The sequence below is a fragment of the Cololabis saira genome, unplaced genomic scaffold, assembly GCF_033807715.1.
Source record: "Cololabis saira isolate AMF1-May2022 unplaced genomic scaffold, fColSai1.1 scf048, whole genome shotgun sequence".
NCBI classification, from domain to species: Eukaryota; Metazoa; Chordata; class Actinopteri; order Beloniformes; family Belonidae; genus Cololabis; species Cololabis saira.
Window position 1 is genome coordinate 132727 of NW_026906212.1, and position 23774 is coordinate 156500.

A 23774-nucleotide genomic window follows, 5' to 3' on the forward strand; every position below is an offset into this window, starting at 1 on the left:
TGACAGAAATCCGCTTTTTGGCATTTTCTCAGCGAGAAACAGTCATTTTGTACCTGAAACACTGTAAGTGGTTTGGTGAGTCCAATAATGAAATGAGTCTCTCAAATCAACTACATAGACTCCTTTTTCCAATTTTCTAACGTTTTCAATAGCTTGCCTTAATAAATCAGAAGGTAAAACAATGTTATTACAGAAATCCGCTTTTTGGCATTTTCTCAGCGAGAAACGGTCATTTTGTACCTGAAACACTGTAAGTGGTTTGGTGAGTCCAATAATGAAATGAGTCTCTCAAATCAACTACATAGACTCCTTTCTCCAATTTTCTGACGTTTTCAATAGCTTGCCTTGAAAAATCAGAAGGTAAATCAATGTTATGACAGAAATCTGCTTTTTGGCATTTTCTCAGCGAGAAACAGTCATTTTGTACCTGAAACACTGTAAGTGGTTTGGTGAGTCCAATAATGAAATGAATCTCTCAAATCAACTACATAGACACCTTTCTCCAATTTTCTAACGTTTTCAATAGCTTGCCTTAAAAAATCAGAAGGTAAATCAATGTTATGACAGAAATCCGCTTTTTGGCATTTTCTCAGCGAGAAACAGTCATTTTGTACCTGAAACACTGTAAGCGGTTTGGTGAGTCCAATAATGAAATGAGTCCCTCAAATCAACTACATAGACACCTTTCTCCAATTTTCTAAGGTTTTCAATAGCTTGCCTTAAAAAATCAGAAGGTAAATCAATGTTATGACAGAAATCCGCTTTTTGGCAGCTTCTCAGCGAGAAACAGTCATTTTGTACCTGAAACACTGTAAGTGGTTTGGTGAGTCCAATAATGAAATGAGTCCCTCAAATCAACTACATAGACTCCTTTCTCCAATTTTCTGACGTTTTCAATAGGTTGCCTTAAAAATTCAGAAGGTAAAACAATGTTATTACAGACATCCGCTTTTTGGCATTTTCTAGGCGAGAAACAGTCATTTTGTACCTGAAACACTGTAAGTGGTTTGGTGAGTCCAATAATGAAATGAGTCTCTCAAATCAACTACTTAGACTCCTTTCTCCAATTTTCTGACGTTTTCAATAGCTTGCCTTGAAAAATCAGAAGGTAAATCAATGTTATGACAGAAATCCGCTTTTTGGCATTTTCTCAGCGAGAAACAGTCATTTTGTACCTGAAACACTGTAAGTGGTTTGGTGAGTCCAATAATGAAATGAGTCTCTCAAATCAACTACAAAGACACCTTTCTCCAATTTTCTAACATTTTCAATAGCTTGCCTTGAAAAATCAGAAGGTAAATCAATGTTATGACAGAAATCCGCTTTTTGGCATTTTCTCAGCGAGAAACAGTCATTTTGTACCTGAAACACTGTAAGTGGTTTGGTGAGTCCAATAATGAAATGAGTCTCTCAAATCAACTACATAGACTCCTTTCTCCAATTTTCTGACGTTTTCAATAGCTTGCCTTGAAAAATCAGAAGGTAAATCAATGTTATGACAGAAATCTGCTTTTTGGCATTTTCTCAGCGAGAAACAGTCATTTTGTACCTGAAACACTGTAAGTGGCTTGGTGAGTCCAATAATGAAATGAATCTCTCAAATCAACTACATAGACACCTTTCTCCAATTTTCTAACGTTTTCAATAGCTTGCCTTAAAAAATCAGAAGGTAAATCAATGTTATGACAGAAATCCGCTTTTTGGCATTTTCTCAGCGAGAAACAGTCATTTTGTACCTGAAACACTGTAAGTGGTTTGGTGAGTCCAATAATGAAATGAGTCTCTCAAATCAACTACATAGACTCCTTTCTCCAATTTTCTGACGTTTTCAATAGCTTGCCTTGAAAAATCAGAAGGTAAATCAATGTTATGACAGAAATCCGCTTTTTGGCATTTTCTCAGCGAGAAACAGTCATTTTGTACCTGAAACCCTGTAAGTGGTTTGGTGAGTCCAATAATGAAATGAGTCTCTCAAATCAACTACAAAGACACCTTTCTCCAATTTTCTAACATTTTCAATAGCTTGCCTTGAAAAATAAGAAGGTAAATCAATGTTATGACAGAAATCCGCTTTTTGGCATTTTCTCAGCGAGAAACAGTCATTTTGTAACTGAAACACTGTAAGTGGTTTGGTGAGTCCAATAATGAAATGAGTCTCTCAAATCAACTACATAGACTCCTTTTTCCAATTTTCTGACGTTTTCAATAGCTTGCCTTAATAAATCAGAAGGTAAAACAATGTTATTACAGAAATCCGCTTTTTGGCATTTTCTCAGCGAGAAACGGTCATTTTGTACCTGAAACACTGTAAGTGGTTTGGTGAGTCCAATAATGAAATGAGTCTCTCAAATCAACTACATAGACACCTTTCTGCAATTTTCTAACGTTTTCAATAGCTTGCCTTAAAAAATCAGAAGGTAAATCAATGTTATGACAGAAATCCGCTTTTTGCCATTTTCTCAGCGAGAAACAGTCATTTTGTACCTGAAACACTGTAAGTGGTTTGGTGAGTCCAATAATGAAATGAGTCGCTCAAATCAACTACATAGACACCTTTCTCCAATTTTCTAAGGTTTTCAATAGCTTGCCTTAAAAAATCAGAAGGTAAATCAATGTTATGACAGAAATCCGCTTTTTGGCAGCTTCTCAGCGAGAAACAGTCATTTTGTACCTGAAACACTGTAAGTGGTTTGGTGAGTCCAATAATGAAATGAGTCCCTCAAATCAACTACATAGACTCCTTTCTCCAATTTTCTGACGTTTTCAATAGGTTGCCTTAAAAATTCAGAAGGTAAAACAATGTTATTACATAAATCCGCTTTTTGGCATTTTCTCAGCGAGAAACAGTCATTTTGTACCTGAAACACTGTAAGTGGTTTGGTGAGTCCAATAATGAAATGAGTCCCTCAAATCAACTACTTAGACTCCTTTCTCCAATTTTCTGACGTTTTGAATAGCTTGCCTTGAAAAATCAGAAGGTAAATCAATGTTATGACAGAAATCCGCTTTTTGGCATTTTCTCAGCGAGAAACAGTCATTTTGTACCTGAAACACTGTAAGTGTTTTGGTGAGTCCAATAATGAAATGAGTCTCTCAAATCAACTACAAAGACACCTTTCTCCAATTTTCTAACATTTTCAATAGCTTGCCTTGAAAAATCAGAAGGTAAATCAATGTTATGACAGAAATCCGCTTTTTGGCATTTTCTCAGCGAGAAACAGTCATTTTGTACCTGAAACACTGTAAGTGGTTTGGTGAGTCCAATAATGAAATGAGTCTCTCAAATCAACTACAAAGACACCTTTCTCCAATTTTCTAACATTTTCAATAGCTTGCCTTGAAAAATCAGAAGGTAAATCAATGTTATGACAGAAATCCGCTTTTTGGCATTTTCTCAGCGAGAAACAGTCATTTTGTACCTGAAACACTGTAAGTGGTTTGGTGAGTCCAATAATGAAATGAGTCTCTCAAATCAACTACATAGACTCCTTTTTCCAATTTTCTGACGTTTTCAATAGCTTGCCTTAATAAATCAGAAGGTAAAACAATGTTATTACAGAAATCCGCTTTTTGGCATTTTCTCAGCGAGAAACAGTCATTTTGTACCTGAAACACTGTAAGTGGTTTGGTGAGTCCAATAATGAAATGAGTCTCTCAAATCAACTACATAGACACCTTTCTGCAATTTTCTAACGTTTTCAATAGCTTGCCTTAAAAAATCAGAAGGTAAATCAATGTTATGACAGAAATCCGCTTTTTGGCATTTTCTCAGCGAGAAACAGTCATTTTGTACCTGAAACACTGTAAGTGGTTTGGTGAGTCCAATAATGAAATGAGTCGCTCAAATCAACTACATAGACACCTTTCTCCAATTTTCTAAGGTTTTCAATAGCTTGCCTTAAAAAATCAGAAGGTAAATCAATGTTATGACAGAAATCCGCTTTTTGGCAGCTTCTCAGCGAGAAACAGTCATTTTGTACCTGAAACACTGTAAGTGGTTTGGTGAGTCCAATAATGAAATGAGTCCCTCAAATCAACTACATAGACTCCTTTCTCCAATTTTCTGACGTTTTCAATAGGTTGCCTTAAAAATTCAGAAGGTAAAACAATGTTATTACAGAAATCCGCTTTTTGGCATTTTCTAGGCGAGAAACAGTCATTTTGTACCTGAAACACTGTAAGTGGTTTGGTGAGTCCAATAATGGAATGAGTCTCTCAAATCAACTACTTAGACTCCTTTCTCCAATTTTCTGACGTTTTCAATAGCTTGCCTTGAAAAATCAGAAGGTAAATCAATGTTATGACAGAAATCCGCTTTTTGGCATTTTCTCAGCGAGAAACAGTCATTTTGTACCTGAAACCCTGTAAGTGGTTTGGTGAGTCCAATAATGAAATGAGTCTCTCAAATCAACTACAAAGACACCTTTCTCCAATTTTCTAACATTTTCAATAGCTTGCCTTGAAAAATCAGAAGGTAAATCAATGTTATGACAGAAATCCGCTTTTTGGCATTTTCTCAGCGAGAAACAGTCATTTTGTACCTGAAAAACTGTAAGTGGTTTGGTGAGTCCAATAATGAAATGAGTCTCTCAAATCATCTACATAGACTCCTTTTTCCAATTTTCTAACGTTTTCAATAGCTTGCCTTAAAAATTCAGAAGGTAAAACAATGTTATTACAGAAATCCGCTTTTTGGCATTTTCTAGGCGAGAAACAGTCATTTTGTACCTGAAACACTGTAAGTGGTTTGGTGAGTCCAATAATGAAATGAGTCTCTCAAATCAACTACTTAGACTCCTTTGTCCAATTTTCTGACGTTTTCAATAGCTTGCCTTGAAAAATCAGAAGGTAAATCAATGTTATGACAGAAATCCGCTTTTTGGCATTTTCTAGGCGAGAAACAGTCATTTTGTACCTGAAACACTGTAAGTGGTTTGGTGAGTCCAATAATGAAATGAGTCTCTCAAATCAACTACTTAGACTCCTTTGTCCAATTTTCTGACGTTTTCAATAGCTTGCCTTGAAAAATCAGAAGGTAAATCAATGTTATGACAGAAATCCGCTTTTTGGCATTTTCTCAGCGAGAAACAGTCATTTTGTACCTGAAACACTGTAAGTGGTTTGGTGAGTCCAATAATGAAATGAGTCTCTCAAATCAACTACAAAGACACCTTTCTCCAATTTTCTAACATTTTCAATAGCTTGCCTTGAAAAATCAGAAGGTAAATCAATGTTATGACAGAAATCCGCTTTTTGGCATTTTCTCAGCGAGAAACAGTCATATTGTACCTGAAACACTGTAAGTGGTTTGGTGAGTCCAATAATGAAATGAGTCTCTCAAATCAACTACAAAGACACCTTTCTCCAATTTTCTAACATTTTCAATAGCTTGCCTTGAAAAATCAGAAGGTAAATCAATGTTATGACAGAAATCCGCTTTTTGGCATTTTCTCAGCGAGAAACAGTCATTTTGTACCGGAAACACTGTAAGTGGTTTGGTGAGTCCAATAATGAAATGAGTCTCTCAAATCAACTACATAGACTCCTTTTTCCAATTTTCTGACGTTTTCAATAGCTTGCCTTAATAAATCAGAAGGTAAAACAATGTTATTACAGAAATCCGCTTTTTGGCATTTTCTCAGCGAGAAACGGTCATTTTGTACCTGAAACACTGTAAGTGGTTTGGTGAGTCCAATAATGAAATGAGTCTCTCAAATCAACTACATAGACACCTTTCTGCAATTTTCTAACGTTTTCAATAGCTTGCCTTAAAAAATCAGAAGGTAAATCAATGTTATGACAGAAATCCGCTTTTTGGCATTTTCTCAGCGAGAAACAGTCATTTTGTACCTGAAACACTGTAAGTGGTTTGGTGAGTCCAATAATGAAATGAGTCGCTCAAATCAACTACATAGACACCTTTCTCCAATTTTCTAAGGTTTTCAATAGCTTGCCTTGAAAAATCAGAAGGTAAATCAATGTTATGACAGAAATCCGCTTTTTGGCAGCTTCTCAGCGAGAAACAGTCATTTTGTACCTGAAACACTGTAAGTGGTTTGGTGAGTCCAATAATGAAATGAGTCCCTCAAATCAACTACATAGACTCCTTTCTCCAATTTTCTAACGTTTTCAATAGGTTGCCTTAAAAATTCAGAAGGTAAAACAATGTTATTACAGAAATCCGCTTTTTGGCATTTTCTAGGCGAGAAACAGTCATTTTGTACCTGAAACACTGTAAGTGGTTTGGTGAGTCCAATAATGAAATGAGTCTCTCAAATCAACTACTTAGACTCCTTTCTCCAATTTTCTGACGTTTTCAATAGCTTGCCTTGAAAAATCAGAAGGTAAATCAATGTTATGACAGAAATCCGCTTTTTGGCATTTTCTCAGCGAGAAACAGTCATTTTGTACCTGAAACACTGTAAGTGGTTTGGTGAGTCCAATAATGAAATGAGTCTCTCAAATCAACTACAAAGACACCTTTCTCCAATTTTCTAACATTTTCAATAGCTTGCCTTGAAAAATCAGAAGGTAAATCAATGTTATGACAGAAATCCGCTTTTTGGCATTTTCTCAGCGAGAAACAGTCATTTTGTACCTGAAACACTGTAAGTGGTTTGGTGAGTCCAATAATGAAATTAGTCTCTCAAATCAACTACATAGACTCCTTTTTCCAATTTTCTAACGTTTTCAATAGCTTGCCTTAATAAATCAGAAGGTAAAACAATGTCATTACAGAAATCCGCTTTTTGGCATTTTCTCAGCGAGAAACAGTCATTTTGTACCTGAAACACTGTAAGTGGTTTGGTGAGTCCAATAATGAAATGAGTCTCTCAAATCAACTACATAGACTCCTTTCTCCAATTTTCTGACGTTTTCAATAGCTTGCCTTGAAAAATCAGAAGGTAAATCAATGTTATGACAGAAATCCGCTTTTTGGCATTTTCTCAGCGAGAAACAGTCATTTTGTACCTGAAACACTGTAAGTGGTTTGGTGAGTCCAATAATGAAATGAGTCTCTCAAATCAACTACATAGACTCCTTTCTCCAATTTTCTGACGTTTTCAATAGCTTGCCTTGAAAAATCAGAAGGTAAATCAATGTTATTACAGAAATCCGCTTTTTGGCATTTTCTCAGCGAGAAACAGTCATTTTGTACCTGAAACACTGTAAGCGGTTTGGTGAGTCCAATAATGAAATGAGTCCCTCAAATCAACTACATAGACTCCTTTCTCCAATTTTCGGACGTTTTCAATAGCTTGCCTTAAAAAATCAGAAGGTAAATCAATGTTATGACAGAAATCCGCTTTGTGGCATTTTCTCAGCGAGAAAAAATCATTTTGTACCTGAAACACTGTAAGTGATTTGGTGAGTCCAATAATGAAATGAGTCCCTCAAATCAACTACATAGACTCCTTTCTCCAATTTTCTGACGTTTTCAATAGCTTGCCTTAAAAAATCAGAAGGTAGGATTCTTAATAGGACTAGCTGTTAATATCCCTAAAATATATCAGCACGATAACTCCTATCGGACATGACTGTTGGGTGGAGTTTGGACAGGATCGCGGGGCACCACCAAATCTACACGTCATCAGTTGTGTGCCTTGTCTTCATCAGGTGTTTCGGCCTCTTAACACAATACACCCTCTTCCAAGGTTGGCCTGCCACAGGCTGATCAGACCTGGGTGTGTGTCATATGGTGGCACCCCGTGGTCATCAAACAGCCCATGTTGCATCCCTCCGTTTCAGCCACAGCCAGTGACTGCTCCGTTCGGCTGCTTTGGCAAGTTCTTTTATTGCCTTCCGCTGGGCCTGTCCTCTGATCCCAACTTCCTTCAGGAGCCTGGCTACAAAGCCTCGGCAGCCAACCTCCACTGGCCACACCTTTACGTTCCATCCCCATGCCTCAGCATCAGCTGCTAGGTTAGCATAACGCAGCCTTTTTCTTTCGAATGCTTCGTCGATGTTATCCTCCCACGGGACAGTCAGCTCCACAATGAAGACACGCCGGCAGGACTTGGACCAGAGGACCAAATCTGGGCGCAGGTTGGTTGCTGCGATTTCTGGCGGGAAAGTGAGCCTCTGGCTGAGGTCTACCCGCATTTCCCAATCCCGGGCTGTGTCCAGTGGGCCTGAGTTTGGAGGTGATGGCTTGGTTCTCCGTTTCTCCCCTTGTCGGACGAATGTTGTCTTCCGTGGGAGGGTGGTCTGGGTTTTGAAAGGCATGGCGTTGATGGTGACCCTCTTGTCCTCAAGTTCGGCAGCCAAGCCCTTCAACACTTGGTTATGGCGCCAAGTGTATCTTCCTTGAGTCAGGCTGGTCTTGCAACCCACCAGGATGTGTTTGAGGGTTGCTGGGGCTGCACACTGCAGGCAGGCTGGGTCCTCTCCATACCAGAGATGTAGGTTGGTTGGAGAGGGCAGGACATCATAAGTGGCTCTGATGATGAAGCTGAGCCTATTAGCCTCCATGCTCCACATCTCATTCCACGTGATTTTCCTCCTCTCCACACCCTCCCACCTCATCCAGCGTCCTTGCTGGGCTTGGGAGACTGCCTTGGCACACCTGGCTGCCTCCTCCTGGTTGCGCACCTCCTCAACCACCATGTGTCGCCGTTCAGACGGAGTAGCCTTTTGCCAAGCGGGTGTTGTTGCTTCCAGGCCAAGACCCCCTCTGCCATGTTGGACTCGTCCCACTATATCCCGGTGTCTGAGGGTGGTCTTTGCCACTGCTACTGCTGCAGATGGTTTCCATTTCCTCCCTGTTGCCAGGTTTGGAGCCGCATCTCTGACGCATGGGTCCCGGGATTCTGTAAGAGTCATTTCCACCCTTGTTTTGGCACATTTGTACTCCTCCACCAGGCTTGAGATTGGAAGGGAGAGCGCTCCATTGCCATACAGGCCTATGCTGGAAAGGCATATCGGCAGTCCAAGCCACTTCCTCACTTGGGCATTCACCAGTCTCTCAAGCCGATTGACATGAGATAAGGTGACCTCATAGATGGAAATTGGCCACATGAGGCGAGGTAGCAGCCCAAACTTAAAGCACCATAGCTTCAATTTTCCAGGGAGAGCAGTGTTGTTAATCTGCTTGAGGCCGCTGATTGTATCCTGCCTGAGTTGTTCCACCTGCTCAGAGTCTTTAAGTTCTGCGCTATACCATCGGCCAAGGCTTTTGATAGGCTTCTCCAGAACTTGTTGGGATTGGCTGGTCGTCCACATAGAACCTTGCATTGGTGAGCTTACCTTTGACAATGGAGATGCTACGGGATTTGCTCGGTTTAATCTCCATTCGTGCCCATTTCATGTTTCCCCGGAGTTTCTCCAGCAGACGTTTGGTACATGCGACCGTTGTTGTTATTGTCGTCATGTCGTCCATGTACGCCCTGATTGGGGGAAGACGGAGCCCGCTCTCAATCGTTCTCCTCCAACCACCCATCGTGATGGACGAATAAGTAGCTCCATTGCCATTGTAAACACCAGTGGCGAGATGGTGCAGCCCGCCATAATGCCTATCTCAAGGTGCTGCCAGGCAGTTGTACTATCCTGTGCTGTAACACAGAATTGGAGATCCTGGAAGTAGGCTTTGACTAGACTTGTGATGCCCTCTGGCACTTGAAAGAAGTTGAACGCTGTCCACAAGATCTCATGAGGCACTGACCCGAAGGCATTGGCAAGATCTAAAAACACCACATGCAGGTCTTTCTTCTCCTTCTTGGCCGTCTGTACTTGGTGCCAGATGACATTTGTGTGTTCCAAGCAACCTGAGAACCCAATTATCCCTGCCTTTTGCACTGAGGTGTCAACAAAGTTGTTCGCCAGCAGGAATGCTGAGAGCCTACGGGCCACGACACTGAAGAAAATCTTTCCTTCCACATTGAGAAGGCTGATCTGGCGAAACTGCTCAATGGTTGAGGAATTCTTCTCTTTGGGAATCAGGATCCCTCCTGCCCGTCGCCATGCCTTTGGTATCATTCCTTTTTCCCATGCCACTTTCATAAGCTTCCAGAGGTATTTCAAGACGCCTGGCGTGTTCTTATACACCCTGTATGGAATGCCGTTGGGCCCCGGGGCTGAAGCTGTTCTTGCCCGTTTTACTGTGCTCTCAACTTCGCTCCATGTGGGGGGCCTTGTTTCCATCTGGTGCTCAGGTGGTTGGATGGGTGGCATATCCTCCGGAATGCTGGCTGGCACATGCCTCTGTTTGTCGGAGTAGGTCTTCCGAAGATGTTCTTCCAGTTCTCTTATGGGTACTTTGAGGGTCCCAGATTTCTCCCTGACAAAGAGGTCCTTAACAAATTTATAGGGATCTCTGTAGAAGGCAGTCCTCGTTCGCTCTCTCTTCTTATGTTGCCTTCTCAGGCATTCTGCTCTTCGCAGTGCTGCCAGACGCTGCTTGATGTCGCCCTGTAGTGCCCCAAGGCCTTTCCTTTCCACTTCCGTGGCCTTCTTCCATTGTTTCCTCAGGCACCTCCTTTCTTTCACGAGTCTCTGAATCTCTTGTTGTCTCCTGGACTTGAGATGAGCAGATGGTTCCTTCTGTGTCTGCAAGTTCTCACGTTTCACACCAAATCTCTCTGCTCCATAGCTATAAATGGTCTCTCCGATCTTGTCCAGTTTTTTCTCCACACCCCCTTTCAGACCTTCTAAAAGGTGGACGAGGTCTGTGTCTGTGGTTTCCCACTCCTTTTTCTGACAGGATTTAGGCCACAAGATTTGAGGTTTTCGTCCAGTCAGCCTCCGCTCTACTGCTGTCTGTGGCTGGATGGGCTCTGGGCTGATGTTCATAAATGGATCTGTGCTTGATTGAGCTTTGTCTGGGGTTCTGATACCCTGTGGACTGTGGTGAATATCCTGCCACTGGGCTTCACTCGACTGATTTGCCCTACCTCTAAGGAAGTAATGGTCAATGCGAGGCCCCTTGCTAAGCTCTCTCAGACACTTGAAACAATGTTATTACAGAAATCCGCTTTTTGGCATTTTCTCAGCGAGAAACAGTCATTTTGTACCTGAAACACTGTAAGTGGTTTGGTGAGTCATATAATGAAATGAGTCTCTCAAATCAACTACATAGACTCCTTTCTCCAATTTTCTGACGTTTTCAATAGCTTGCCTTGAAAATTCAGAAGGTAAATCAATGTTATGACAGAAATCCGCTTTTTGGCATTTTCTTAGCGAGAAACAGTCATTTTGTACCTGAAACACTGTAAGTGGTTTGGTGAGTCCAATAATGAAATGAGTCTCTCAAATCAACTACATAGACACCTTTCTGCAATTTTCTTACGTTTTCAATAGCTTGCCTTAAAAAATCAGAAGGTAAATCAATGTTATCACAGAAATCCGCTTTTTGGCATTTTCTCAGCGAGAAACAGTCATTTTGTACCTGAAACACTGTAAGTGGTTTGGTGAGTCCAATAATGAAATGAGTCCCTCAAATCAACTACATAGACTCCTTTCTCCAATTTTCTGACGTTTTCAATAGCTTGCCTTAAAAAATTTGAAGGTAAAACAATGTTATTACAGAAATCCGCTTTTTGGCATTTTCTCAGCGAGAAACGGTCATTTTGTACCTGGAACACTGTAAGTGGTTTGGTGAGTCCAATAATGAAATGAGTCTCTCAAATCAACTACATAGACTCCTTTCTCCAATTTTCTGACGTTTTCAATATCTTGCCTTGAAAAATCAGAAGGTAAATCAATGTTATTACAGAAATCCGCTTTTTGGCATTTTCTCAGCGAGAAACGGTCATTTTGTACCTGAAACACTGTAAGTGGTTTGGTGAGTCCAATAATGAAATGAGTCCCTCAAATCAACTACATAGACTCCTTTCTCCAATTTTCTGACGTTTTCAATAGCTTGCCTTGAAAAATCAGAAGGTAAATCAATGTTATGACAGAAATCCGCTTTTTGGCATTTTCTCAGCGAGAAACAGTCATTTTGTACCTGAAACACTGTAAGTGGTTTGGTGAGTCCAATAATGAAATGAGTCCCTCAAATCAACTACATAGACTCCTTTCTCCAATTTTCTGACGTTTTCAATAGCTTGCCTTAAAAAATCAGAAGGTAAAACAATGTTATTACAGAAATCCGCTTTTTGGCATTTTCTCAGCGAGAAACGGTCATTTTGTACCTGAAACACTGTAAGTGGTTTGGTGAGTCCAATAATGAAATGAGTCCCTCAAATCAACTACATAGACTCCTTTCTCCAATTTTCTGATGTTTTCAATAGCTTGCCTTAAAAAATCAGAAGGTAAGTAAATGTTATGACAGAAATCCGCTTTTTGGCATTTTCTCAGCGAGAAACAGTCATTTTGTACCTGAAACACTGTAAGTGGTTTGGTGAGTCCAATAATGAAATGAGTCTCTCAAATCAACTACATAGACTCCTTTCTCCAATTTTCTGACGTTTTCAATAGCTTGCCTTGAAAAATCAGAAGGTAAATCAATGTTATTACAGAAATCCGCTTTTTGGCATTTTCTCAGCGAGAAACGGTCATTTTGTACCTGAAACACTGTAAGTGGTTTGGTGAGTCCAATAATGAAATGAGTCTCTCAAATCAACTACATAGACTCCTTTCTCCAATTTTCTGACGTTTTCAATAGCTTGCCTTGAAAAATCAGAAGGTAAATCAATGTTATGACAGAAATCCGCTGTTTGGCATTTTCTCAGCGAGAAACAGTCATTTTGTACCTGAAAAACTGTAAGTGGTTTGGTGAGTCCAATAATGAAATGAGTCTCTCAAATCAACTACATAGACTCATTTCTCCAATTTTCTGACGTTTTCAATAGCTTGCCTTGAAAAATCAGAAGGTAAATCAATGTTATGACAGAAATCCGCTTTTTGGCATTTTCTCAGCGAGAAACAGTCATTTTGTACCTGAAACACTGTAAGTGGTTTGGTGAGTCCAATAATGAAATGAGTCGCTCAAATCAACTACATAGACACCTTTCTCCAATTTTCTAACGTTTTCAATAGCTTGCCTTAAAAAATCAGAAGGTAAATCAATGTTATGACAGAAATCCGCTTTTTGGCATTTTCTCAGCGAGAAACGGTCATTTTGTACCTGAAACACTGTAAGTGGTTTGGTGAGTCCAATAATGAAATGAGTCCCTCAAATCAACTACATAGACTCCTTTCTCCAATTTTCTGACGTTTTCAATAGCTTGCCTTAAAAAATCAGAAGGTAAATCAATGTTATGACAGAAATCCGCTTTTTGGCATTTTCTCAGCGAGAAACAGTCATTTTGTACCTGAAACACTGTAAGTGGTTTGGTGAGTCCAATAATGAAATGAGTCTCTCAAATCAACTACATAGACTCCTTTTTCCAATTTTCTAAGTTTTCAATAGCTTGCCTTAAAAAATCAGAAGGTAAATCAATGTTATGACAGAAATCCGCTTTTTGGCATTTTCTCAGCGAGAAACAGTCATTTTGTACCTGAAACACTGTAAGTGGTTTGGTGAGTCCAATAATGAAATGAGTCGCTCAAATCAACTACATAGACACCTTTCTCCAATTTTCTAACGTTTTCAATAGCTTGCCTTAAAAAATCAGAAGGTAAATCAATGTTATGACAGAAATCCGCTTTTTGGCATTTTCTCAGCGAGAAACGGTCATTTTGTACCTGAAACACTGTAAGTGGTTTGGTGAGTCCAATAATGAAATGAGTCCCTCAAATCAACTACATAGACTCCTTTCTCCAATTTTCTGACGTTTTCAATAGCTTGCCTTAAAAAATCAGAAGGTAAATCAATGTTATGACAGAAATCCGCTTTTTGGCATTTTCTCAGCGAGAAACAGTCATTTTGTACCTGAAACACTGTAAGTGGTTTGGTGAGTCCAATAATGAAATGAGTCTCTCAAATCAACTACATAGACACCTTTCTCCAATTTTCTAACGTTTTCAATAGCTTGCCTTAAAAAATCAGAAGGTAAATCAATGTTATGACAGAAATCCGCTTTTTGGCATTTTCTCAGCGAGAAACGGTCATTTTGTACCTGAAACACTGTAAGTGGTTTGGTGAGTCCAATAATGAAATGAGTCCCTCAAATCAACTACATAGACTCCTTTCTCCAATTTTCTGACGTTTTCAATAGCTTGCCTTAAAAAATCAGAAGGTAAATCAATGTTATGACAGAAATCCGCTTTTTGGCATTTTCTCAGCGAGAAACAGTCATTTTGTACCTGAAACAAGACGACTGCCTAATTTGCAGTTATTAATCATATCCAGTACTGTCTTTCAAAAGTAATCAGTTGGCTTCCCTTGTGGTACATTTTGTATTTTCTACCCAGCATGGTAATACCCATGGATGATTTTTAATTTTACCGCACCAGGACAACTTATATGAAATCACACATTTATTTCTAACATGAATGATTTGAAGATAGGATTTTTTTTTCGTTACGCCCGCCATTTTCAAAGCATGCAAGTTTCCGTAGTGTAGTGGTTATCACGTTCGCCTAACACGCGAAAGGTCCCCTGTTCGAAACTGGGCGGAAACATGTATTACTGCAATAATATTATTTGGACTTGGAAAACCCCTCTAATCCTCTTCTTGGTGCTCGGCACAGGAAGGTCGACCATCTCTTTCTCGCATTGGGTCTTATGCAGAAATGAATTTCGTTGCAGTTCCACAACTGATTAAAAGCCAGTCATTCCCCATTTACCTAATCTTTCAAATGTCCAACTTTACAGGAAAAAAAGAAGCATATTACAGAGATTTTTTACAGGATCTTTTCGTCATGCCCGCCTTTTTCAAAACATGTAAGTCACTAGCTCCACCACCAAACCCCAGCAGCATTAACACCAGACCCCACTAGCTCCACCACCAGACCCCAGGAGCTTCCAACACCAGACCACACTAGCTCCACCACCATACCCCAGCAGCATCACCACCAGACCCCAGGAGCTTCCACCACCAGACCCCAGGAGCTTCCACCACCAGACCCCAGGAGCTTCCACCACCAGACCCCAGGAGCTTCCACCAGACCCCAGCAGCATAACCACCAGACCCCACTAGCTCCACCACCAGACCCCAGCAGCATTACCACCAGACCCCATCCACCACCAGACCCTACTAGCTCCACCACCAGACCCCAGCAGCATTACCACCAGACCCCATCCACCACCAGACCCCATCCACCACCAGACCCTACTAGCTCCACCACCAGACCCCAGGAGCTTCCAACACCAGACCCCACTAGCTCCACCACAAGACCCCAGCAGCATCAGCACCAGACCCCAGGAGCTTCCACCACCAGACCCCAGGAGCTTCCACCACCAGACCCCAGGAGCTTCCACCACCAGACCCCAGGAGCTTCCACCACCAGACCTCAGGAGCTTCCACCACCAGACCCCAGGAGCTTCCACCACCAGACCCCAGCAGCATCAGCACCAGACCCCAGCAGCATCACCACCAGAACCCAGGAGCTTCCACCACCACACCCCAGGAGCTTCCATCACCAGACCCCAGGAGCTTCCACCACCAGACCCCTCTAGCTGCACCACCAGACCCCAGCAGCATCACCACCACACCTCAGGAGCTTCCACCACCAAACCCTAACAACAACTCAACAACCTCAAAAACCCGGCTCACCTGGAGCCACCCAAAGACCCGGCTCACCGTCCGAACCCGGGGACCCGCTTTTAAGCCCCCCACCGACCGGCCACTGGAGTGAAAGAGCCAGCCCTTGGGCCTGGAGGACCAGGGCCCTGGTACCATAAACACCCAGACGCTCCTAGCACCATGGACAGCACTCTGTCAGATGCTCAAGCGCATATTGTTTTTTACTCATGTTCTGGTTTCAGGACCACAATAAAAACACAATAAAAGCTGAACACGGTTCCATGGTGTAATGGTTAGCACTCTGGACTTTGACCCCAGGAGCTTCCACCACCAGACACCACTAGCTCCACCACCAGACGACAGCAGCATCACCACCACACCTCAGGAGCTTCCACCACCAGACACCACTAGCTCCACCACCAGACCCCAGCAGCATCACCACCAGACCCCAGCAGCATCACCACCAGACCCCAGGAGCTTCCACCACCAGACCCCAGGAATTTCCATCACCAGACCCAAGGAGCTTCCATCACCTGACCCCAGGAGCTTCCATCACCAGACCCCAGGAGCTTCCACCACCAGACCCCACTAGCTGCACCACCAGACCCCAGCAGCATCACCACCACACCTCAGGAGCTTCCACCACCAGACCCCAACAACAACTCAACAACCTCAACAACCCGGCTCACCTGGAGCCACCCAGAGACCCGGCTCACCGTCCGAACCAGGGGACCCGCTTTTAAGTCCCCTACCCCCCTCCCCCCCACTGTGTGGCGGAGTCACATCCTGGTTATACAGCAGAGTGGCGCAGCGGAAGCGTGCTGGGCCCATAACCCAGAGGTCGATGGATCGAAACCATCCTCTGCTACTTAAGAGATCCTCTGAGATTAACTGAAATCTATCCAGAGCTTTTTGGAAACAAGAAAGTGGATGTATGATCTATGAACATACTGCACTGACTGTTGATGAAAATGCATTTAATCAAAATGAGGATGAAAATATGTCTCAACCTAATAAAGTAAAACCAACCATTTTAAAATAAAGTAAAACCAACCATTTTAAAATAAAGACTCTAAATTGTCTATTTCTGAAGATTCACACACACACACACACACACACAGCTGACAGGTTGTTGTGGCCGAGTGGTTAAGGCGATGGACTAGAAATCCATTGGGGATTCCCCGCGCAGGTTGGAATCCTGCCAACAACGAGTAATGTTTGAATGTGCAAGACGACAGCCTAATTTGCAGTTATTAATCATATCCAGTACTGTCTTTCAAAAGTAATCAGTTGGCTTCCCTTGTGGTACATTTTGTATTTTCTACCCAGCATGGTAATACCCATGGATGATTTTTAATTTTACCGCACCAGGACAACTTATATGAAATCACACATTTATTTCTAACATGAATGATTTGAAGATAGGATTTTTTTTTCGTTACGCCCGCCATTTTCAAAGCATGCAAGTTTCCGTAGTGTAGTGGTTATCACGTTCGCCTAACACGCGAAAGGTCCCCTGTTCGAAACTGGGCGGAAACATGTATTACTGCAATAATATTATTTGGACTTGGAAAACCCCTCTAATCCTCTTCTTGGTGCTCGGCACAGGAAGTTCGACCATCTCTTTCTCGCATTGGGTCTTATGCAGAAATGAATTTCGTTGCAGTTCCACAACTGATTAAAAGCCAGTCATTCCCCATTTACCTAATCTTTCAAATGTCCAACTTTACAGGAAAAAAAGAAACATATTACAGAGATTTTTTACAGGATCTTTTCGTCATGCCCGCCTTTTTCAAAACATGTAAGTCACTAGCTCCACCACCAAACCCCAGCAGCATTAACACCAGACCCCACTAGCTCCACCACCAGACCCCAGGAGCTTCCAACACCAGACCCCACTAGCTCCACCACCATACCCCAGCAGCATCACCAGCAGACCCCAGGAGCTTCCACCACCAGACCCCAGGAGCTTCCACCACCAGACCTCAGGAGCTTCCACCACCAGACCCCAGGAGCTTCCACCAGACCCCAGCAGCATCACCACCAGACCCCACTAGCTCCACCACCAGACCCCAGCAGCATTACCACCAGACCCCATCCACCACCAGACCCTACTAGCTCCACCACCAGACCCCAGCAGCATTACCACCAGACCCCATCCACCACAAGACCCCACTAGCTCCACCACCAGACCCCAGCAGCATCACCACCAGACCCCATCCACCACCAGACCCTACTAGCTCCACCACCAGACCCCAGGAGCTTCCAACACCAGACCCCACTAGCTCCACCACCAGACCCCAGCAGCATCAGCACCAGACCCCAGGAGCTTCCACCACCAGACCCCAGGAGCTTCCACCACCAGACCCCAGGAGCTTCCACCACCAGACCCCAGGAGCTTCCACCACCAGACCTCAGGAGCTTCCACCACCAGACCCCAGGAGCTTCCACCACCAGACCCCAGCAGCATCAGCACCAGACCCCAGCAGCATCACCACCAGAACCCAGGAGATTCCACCACCACACCCCAGGAGCTTCCATCACCAGACCCCAGGAGCTTCCACCACCAGACCCCTCTAGCTGCACCACCAGACCCCAGCAGCATCACCACCACACCTCAGGAGCTTCCACCACCAAACCCTAACAACAACTCAACAACCTCAAAAACCCGGCTCACCTGGAGCCACCCAAAGACCCGGCTCACCGTCCGAACCCGGGGACCCGCTTTTAAGCCCCCCACCGACCGGCCACTGGAGTGAAAGAGCCAGCCCTTGGGCCTGGAGGACCAGGGCCCTGGTACCATAAACACCCAGACGCTCCTAGCACCATGGACAGCACTCTGTCAGATGCTCAAGCGCATATTGTTTTTTACTCATGTTCTGGTTTCAGGACCACAATAAAAACACAATAAAAGCTGAACAGGGTTCCATGGTGTAATGGTTAGCACTCTGGACTTTGACCCCAGGAGCTTCCACCACCAGACACCACTAGCTCCACCACCAGACGACAGCAGCATCACCACCACACCTCAGGAGCTTCCACCACCAGACACCACTAGCTCCACCACCAGACCCCAGCAGCATCACCACCAGACCCCAGCAGCATCACCACCAGACCCCAGGAGCTTCCACCACCAGACCCCAGGAATTTCCATCACCAGACCCAAGGAGCTTCCATCACCTGACCCCAGGAGCTTCCATCACCAGACCCCAGGAGCTTCCACCACCAGACCCCACTAGCTGCACCACCAGACCCCAGCAGCATCACCACCACACCTCAGGAGCTTCCACCACCAGACCCCAACAACAACTCAACAACCTCAACAACCCGGCTCACCTGGAGCCACCCAGAGACCCGGCTCACCGTCCGAACCAGGGGACCCGCTTTTAATCCCCTACCCCCCTCCCCCCCACTGTGTGGCGGAGTCACATCCTGGTTATACAGCAGAGTGGCGCAGCGGAAGCGTGCTGGGCCCATAACCCAGAGGTCGATGGATCGAAACCATCCTCTGCTACTTAAGAGATCCTCTCATACATGAGATGTGAGATATTAACTGAAATCTATCCAGAGCTTTTTGGAAACAAGAAAGTGGATGTATGATCTATGAACTATGAACATACTGGCTGTTGATGCTGACTGTTGATGAAAATGCATTTAATCAAAATGAGGATGAAAATATGTCTCAACCTAATAAAGTAAAACCAACCATTTTAAAATAAAGTAAAACCAACCATTTTAAAATAAAGACTCTAAATTGTCTATTTCTGAAGATTCACACACACACACACACACATACACACAGCTGACAGGTTGTTGTGGCCGAGTGGTTAAGGCGATGGACTAGAAATCCATTGGGGATTCCCCGCGCAGGTTCGAATCCTGCCAACAACGAGTAATGTTTGAATGTGCAAGACGACTGCCTAATTTGCAGTTATTAATCATATCCAGTACTAACTTTCAAAAGTAATCAGTTGGCTTCCCTTGTGGTACATTTTGTATTTTCTACCCAGCATGGTAATACCGATGGATGATTTTTAATTTTACCGCACCAGGACAACTTATATGAAATCACACATTTATTTCTAACATGAATGATTTGAAGATAGGATTTTTTTTTCGTTACGCCCGCCATTTTCAAAGCATGCAAGTTTTCGTAGTGTAGTGGTTATCACGTTCGCCTAACACGCGAAAGGTCCCCTGTTCGAAACTGGGCGGAAACATGTATTACTGCAATAATATTATTTGGACTTGGAAAACCCCTCTAATCCTCTTCTTGGTCCTCGGCACATGAAGGTCGACCATCTCTTTCTCGCATTGGGTCTTATGCAGAAATGAATTTCGTTGCAGTTCCACAACTGATTAAAAGCCAGTCATTCCCCATTTACCTAATCTTTCAAATGTCCAACTTTACAGGAAAAAAAGAAACATATTACAGAGATTTTTTACAGGATCTTTTCGTCATGCCCGCCTTTTTCAAAACATGTAAGTCACTAGCTCCACCACCAAACCCCAGCAGCATTAACACCAGACCCCACTAGCTCCACCACCAGACCCCAGGAGCTTCCAACACCAGACCCCACTAGCTCCACCACCATACCCCAGCAGCATCACCACCAGACCCCAGGAGCTTCCACCACCAGACCTCAGGAGCTTCCACCACCAGACCCCAGGAGCTTCCACCAGACCCCAGCAGCATCACCACCAGACCCCACTAGCTCCACCACCAGACCCCAGCAGCATTACCACCAGACCCCATCCACCACAAGACCCCACTAGCTCCACCACCAGACCCCAGCAGCATCACCACCAGACACCATCCACCACCAGACCCTACTAGCTCCACCACCAGACCCCAGGAGCTTCCAACACCAGACCCCACTAGCTCCACCACCGGACCCCAGCAGCATCAGCACCAGACCCCAGGAGCTTCCACCACCAGACCCCAGGAGCTTCCACCACCAGACCCCAGGAGCTTCCACCACCAGACCCCAGGAGCTTCCACCACCAGACCTCAGGAGCTTCCACCACCAGACCCCAGGAGCTTCCACCACCAGACCCCAGCAGCATCAGCACCAGACCCCAGCAGCATCACCACCAGAACCCAGGAGCTTCCACCACCACACCCCAGGAGCTTCCATCACCAGACCCCAGGAGCTTCCACCACCAGACCCCTCTAGCTGCACCACCAGACCCCAGCAGCATCACCACCACACCTCAGGAGCTTCCACCACCAAACCCTAACAACAACTCAACAACCTCAAAAACCCGGCTCACCTGGAGCCACCCAAAGACCCGGCTCACCGTCCGAACCCGGGGACCCGCTTTTAAGCCCCCCACCGACCGGCCACTGGAGTGAAAGAGCCAGCCCTTGGGCCTGGAGGACCAGGGCCCTGGTACCATAAACACCCAGACGCTCCTAGCACCATGGACAGCACTCTGTCAGATGCTCAAGCGCATATTGTTTTTTACTCATGTTCTGGTTTCAGGACCACAATAAAAACACAATAAAAGCTGAACAGGGTTCCATGGTGTAATGGTTAGCACTCTGGACTTTGACCCCAGGAGCTTCCACCACCAGACACCACTAGCTCCACCACCAGACGACAGCAGCATCACCACCACACCTCAGGAGCTTCCACCACCAGACACCACTAGCTCCACCACCAGACCCCAGCAGCATCACCACCAGACCCCAGCAGCATCACCACCAGACCCCAGGAGCTTCCACCACCAGACCCCAGGAATTTCCATCACCAGACCCAAGGAGCTTCCATCACCTGACCCCAGGAGCTTCCATCACCAGACCCCAGGAGCTTCCACCACCAGACCCCACTAGCTGCACCACCAGACCCCAGCAGCATCACCACCACACCTCAGGAGCTTCCACCACCAGACCCCAACAACAACTCAACAACCTCAACAACCCGGCTCACCTGGAGCCACCCAGAGACCCGGCTCACCGTCCGAACCAGGGGACCGCTTTTAAGTCCCCTACCCCCCTCCCCATCACTGTGTGGCGGAGTCACATCCTGGTTATACAGCAGAGTGGCGCAGCGGAAGCGTGCTGGGCCCATAACCCAGAGGTCGATGGATCGAAACCATCCTCTGCTACTTAAGAGGTCCTCTCATACATGAGATGTGAGAGATTAACTGAAATCTATCCAGAGCTTTTTGGAAACAAGAAAGTGGATGTATGATCTATGAACATACTGCACTGACTGTTGATGAAAATGCATTTAATCAAAATGAGGATGAAAATATGTCTCAACCTAATAAAGTAAAACCAACCATTTTAAAATAAAGTAAAACCAACCATTTTAAAATAAAGACTCTAAATTGTCTATTTCTGAAGATTCACACACACACACACACACACACACACACACACACACATACACACAGCTGACAGGTTGTTGTGGCCGAGTGGTTAAGGCGATGGACTAGAAATCCATTGGGGATTCCCCGCGCAGGTTCGAATCCTGCCAACAACGAGTAATGTTTGAATGTGCAAGACGACAGCCTAATTTGCAGTTATTAATCATATCCAGTACTGTCTTTCAAAAGTAATCAGTTGGCTTCCCTTGTGGTACATTTTGTATTTTCTACCCAGCATGGTAATACCGATGGATGATTTTTAATTTTACCGCACCAGGACAACTTATATGAAATCACACATTTATTTCTAACATGAATGATTTGAAGATAGGATTTTTTTTTCGTTACGCCCGCCATTTTCAAAGCATGCAAGTTTCCGTAGTGTAGTGGTTATCACGTTCGCCTAACACGCGAAAGGTCCCCTGTTCGAAACTGGGCGGAAACATGTATTACTGCAATAATATTATTTGGACTTGGAAAACCCCTCTAATCCTCTTCTTGGTGCTCGGCACAGGAAGGTCGACCATCTCTTTCTCGCATTGGGTCTTATGCAGAAATGAATTTCGTTGCAGTTCCACAACTGATTAAAAGCCAGTCATTCCCCATTTACCTAATCTTTCAAATGTCCAACTTTACAGGAAAAAAAGAAACATATTACAGAGATTTTTTACAGGATCTTTTCGTCATGCCCGCCTTTTTCAAAACATGTAAGTCACTAGCTCCACCACCAAACCCCAGCAGCATTAACACCAGACCCCACTAGCTCCACCACCAGACCCCAGGAGCTTCCAACACCAGACCCCACTAGCTCCACCACCATACCCCAGCAGCATCACCACCAGACCCCAGGAGCTTCCACCACCAGACCCCAGGAGCTTCCACCACCAGACCTCAGGAGCTTCCACCACCAGACCCCAGGAGCTTCCACCAGACCCCAGCAGCATCACCACCAGACCCCACTAGCTCCACCACCAGACCCCAGCAGCATTACCACCAGACCCCATCCACCACCAGACCCTACTAGCTCCACCACCAGACCCCAGCAGCATTACCACCAGACCCCATCCACCACAAGACCCCACTAGCTCCACCACCAGACCCCAGCAGCATCACCACCAGACCCCATCCACCACCAGACCCTACTAGCTCCACCACCAGACCCCAGGAGCTTCCAACACCAGACCCCACTAGCTCCACCACCAGACCCCAGCAGCATCAGCACCAGACCCCAGGAGCTTCCACCACCAGACCCCAGGAGCTTCCACCACCAGACCCCAGGAGCTTCCACCACCAGACCTCAGGAGCTTCCACCACCAGACCCCAGGAGCTTCCACCACCAGACCCCAGCAGCATCAGCACCAGACCCCAGCAGCATCACCACCAGAACCCAGGAGATTCCACCACCACACCCCAGGAGCTTCCATCACCAGACCCCAGGAGCTTCCACCACCAGACCCCTCTAGCTGCACCACCAGACCCCAGCAGCATCACCACCACACCTCAGGAGCTTCCACCACCAAACCCTAACAACAACTCAACAACCTCAAAAACCCGGCTCACCTGGAGCCACCCAAAGACCCGGCTCACCGTCCGAACCCGGGGACCCGCTTTTAAGCCCCCCACCGACCGGCCACTGGAGTGAAAGAGCCAGCCCTTGGGCCTGGAGGACCAGGGCCCTGGTACCATAAACACCCAGACGCTCCTAGCACCATGGACAGCACTCTGTCAGATGCTCAAGCGCATATTGTTTTTTACTCATGTTCTGGTTTCAGGACCACAATAAAAACACAATAAAAGCTGAACAGGGTTCCATGGTGTAATGGTTAGCAC

General features: G+C 44.8%; 9 non-coding genes across 9 annotated transcripts; all 9 read left to right on the forward strand.

Moving 5' to 3' along the window:
• Nucleotides 1–14432: 14432 nt before the first annotated feature.
• Nucleotides 14433–14505, forward strand: trnav-aac (transfer RNA valine (anticodon AAC)). Its single transcript has one exon. It is a non-coding gene; the product is annotated as a tRNA-Val (tRNA).
• Nucleotides 14506–16365: 1860 nt separating this feature from the next.
• Nucleotides 16366–16437, forward strand: trnam-cau (transfer RNA methionine (anticodon CAU)). Its single transcript has one exon. It is a non-coding gene; the product is annotated as a tRNA-Met (tRNA).
• A 598-nt stretch (nucleotides 16438–17035) lies between these two features.
• On the forward strand, nucleotides 17036–17108 carry trnav-aac (transfer RNA valine (anticodon AAC)). The gene has a single exon. It is a non-coding gene; the product is annotated as a tRNA-Val (tRNA).
• Nucleotides 17109–19011: 1903 nt separating this feature from the next.
• Nucleotides 19012–19083, forward strand: trnam-cau (transfer RNA methionine (anticodon CAU)). The gene has a single exon. It is a non-coding gene; the product is annotated as a tRNA-Met (tRNA).
• Nucleotides 19084–19378: 295 nt separating this feature from the next.
• Nucleotides 19379–19460, forward strand: trnas-aga (transfer RNA serine (anticodon AGA)). Its single transcript has one exon. It is a non-coding gene; the product is annotated as a tRNA-Ser (tRNA).
• A 256-nt stretch (nucleotides 19461–19716) lies between these two features.
• On the forward strand, nucleotides 19717–19789 carry trnav-aac (transfer RNA valine (anticodon AAC)). The gene has a single exon. It is a non-coding gene; the product is annotated as a tRNA-Val (tRNA).
• Nucleotides 19790–21608: 1819 nt separating this feature from the next.
• Nucleotides 21609–21680, forward strand: trnam-cau (transfer RNA methionine (anticodon CAU)). Its single transcript has one exon. It is a non-coding gene; the product is annotated as a tRNA-Met (tRNA).
• A 298-nt stretch (nucleotides 21681–21978) lies between these two features.
• trnas-aga (transfer RNA serine (anticodon AGA)) lies at nucleotides 21979–22060 on the forward strand. Its single transcript has one exon. It is a non-coding gene; the product is annotated as a tRNA-Ser (tRNA).
• A 256-nt stretch (nucleotides 22061–22316) lies between these two features.
• Nucleotides 22317–22389, forward strand: trnav-aac (transfer RNA valine (anticodon AAC)). Its single transcript has one exon. It is a non-coding gene; the product is annotated as a tRNA-Val (tRNA).
• Nucleotides 22390–23774: the final 1385 nt, after the last annotated feature.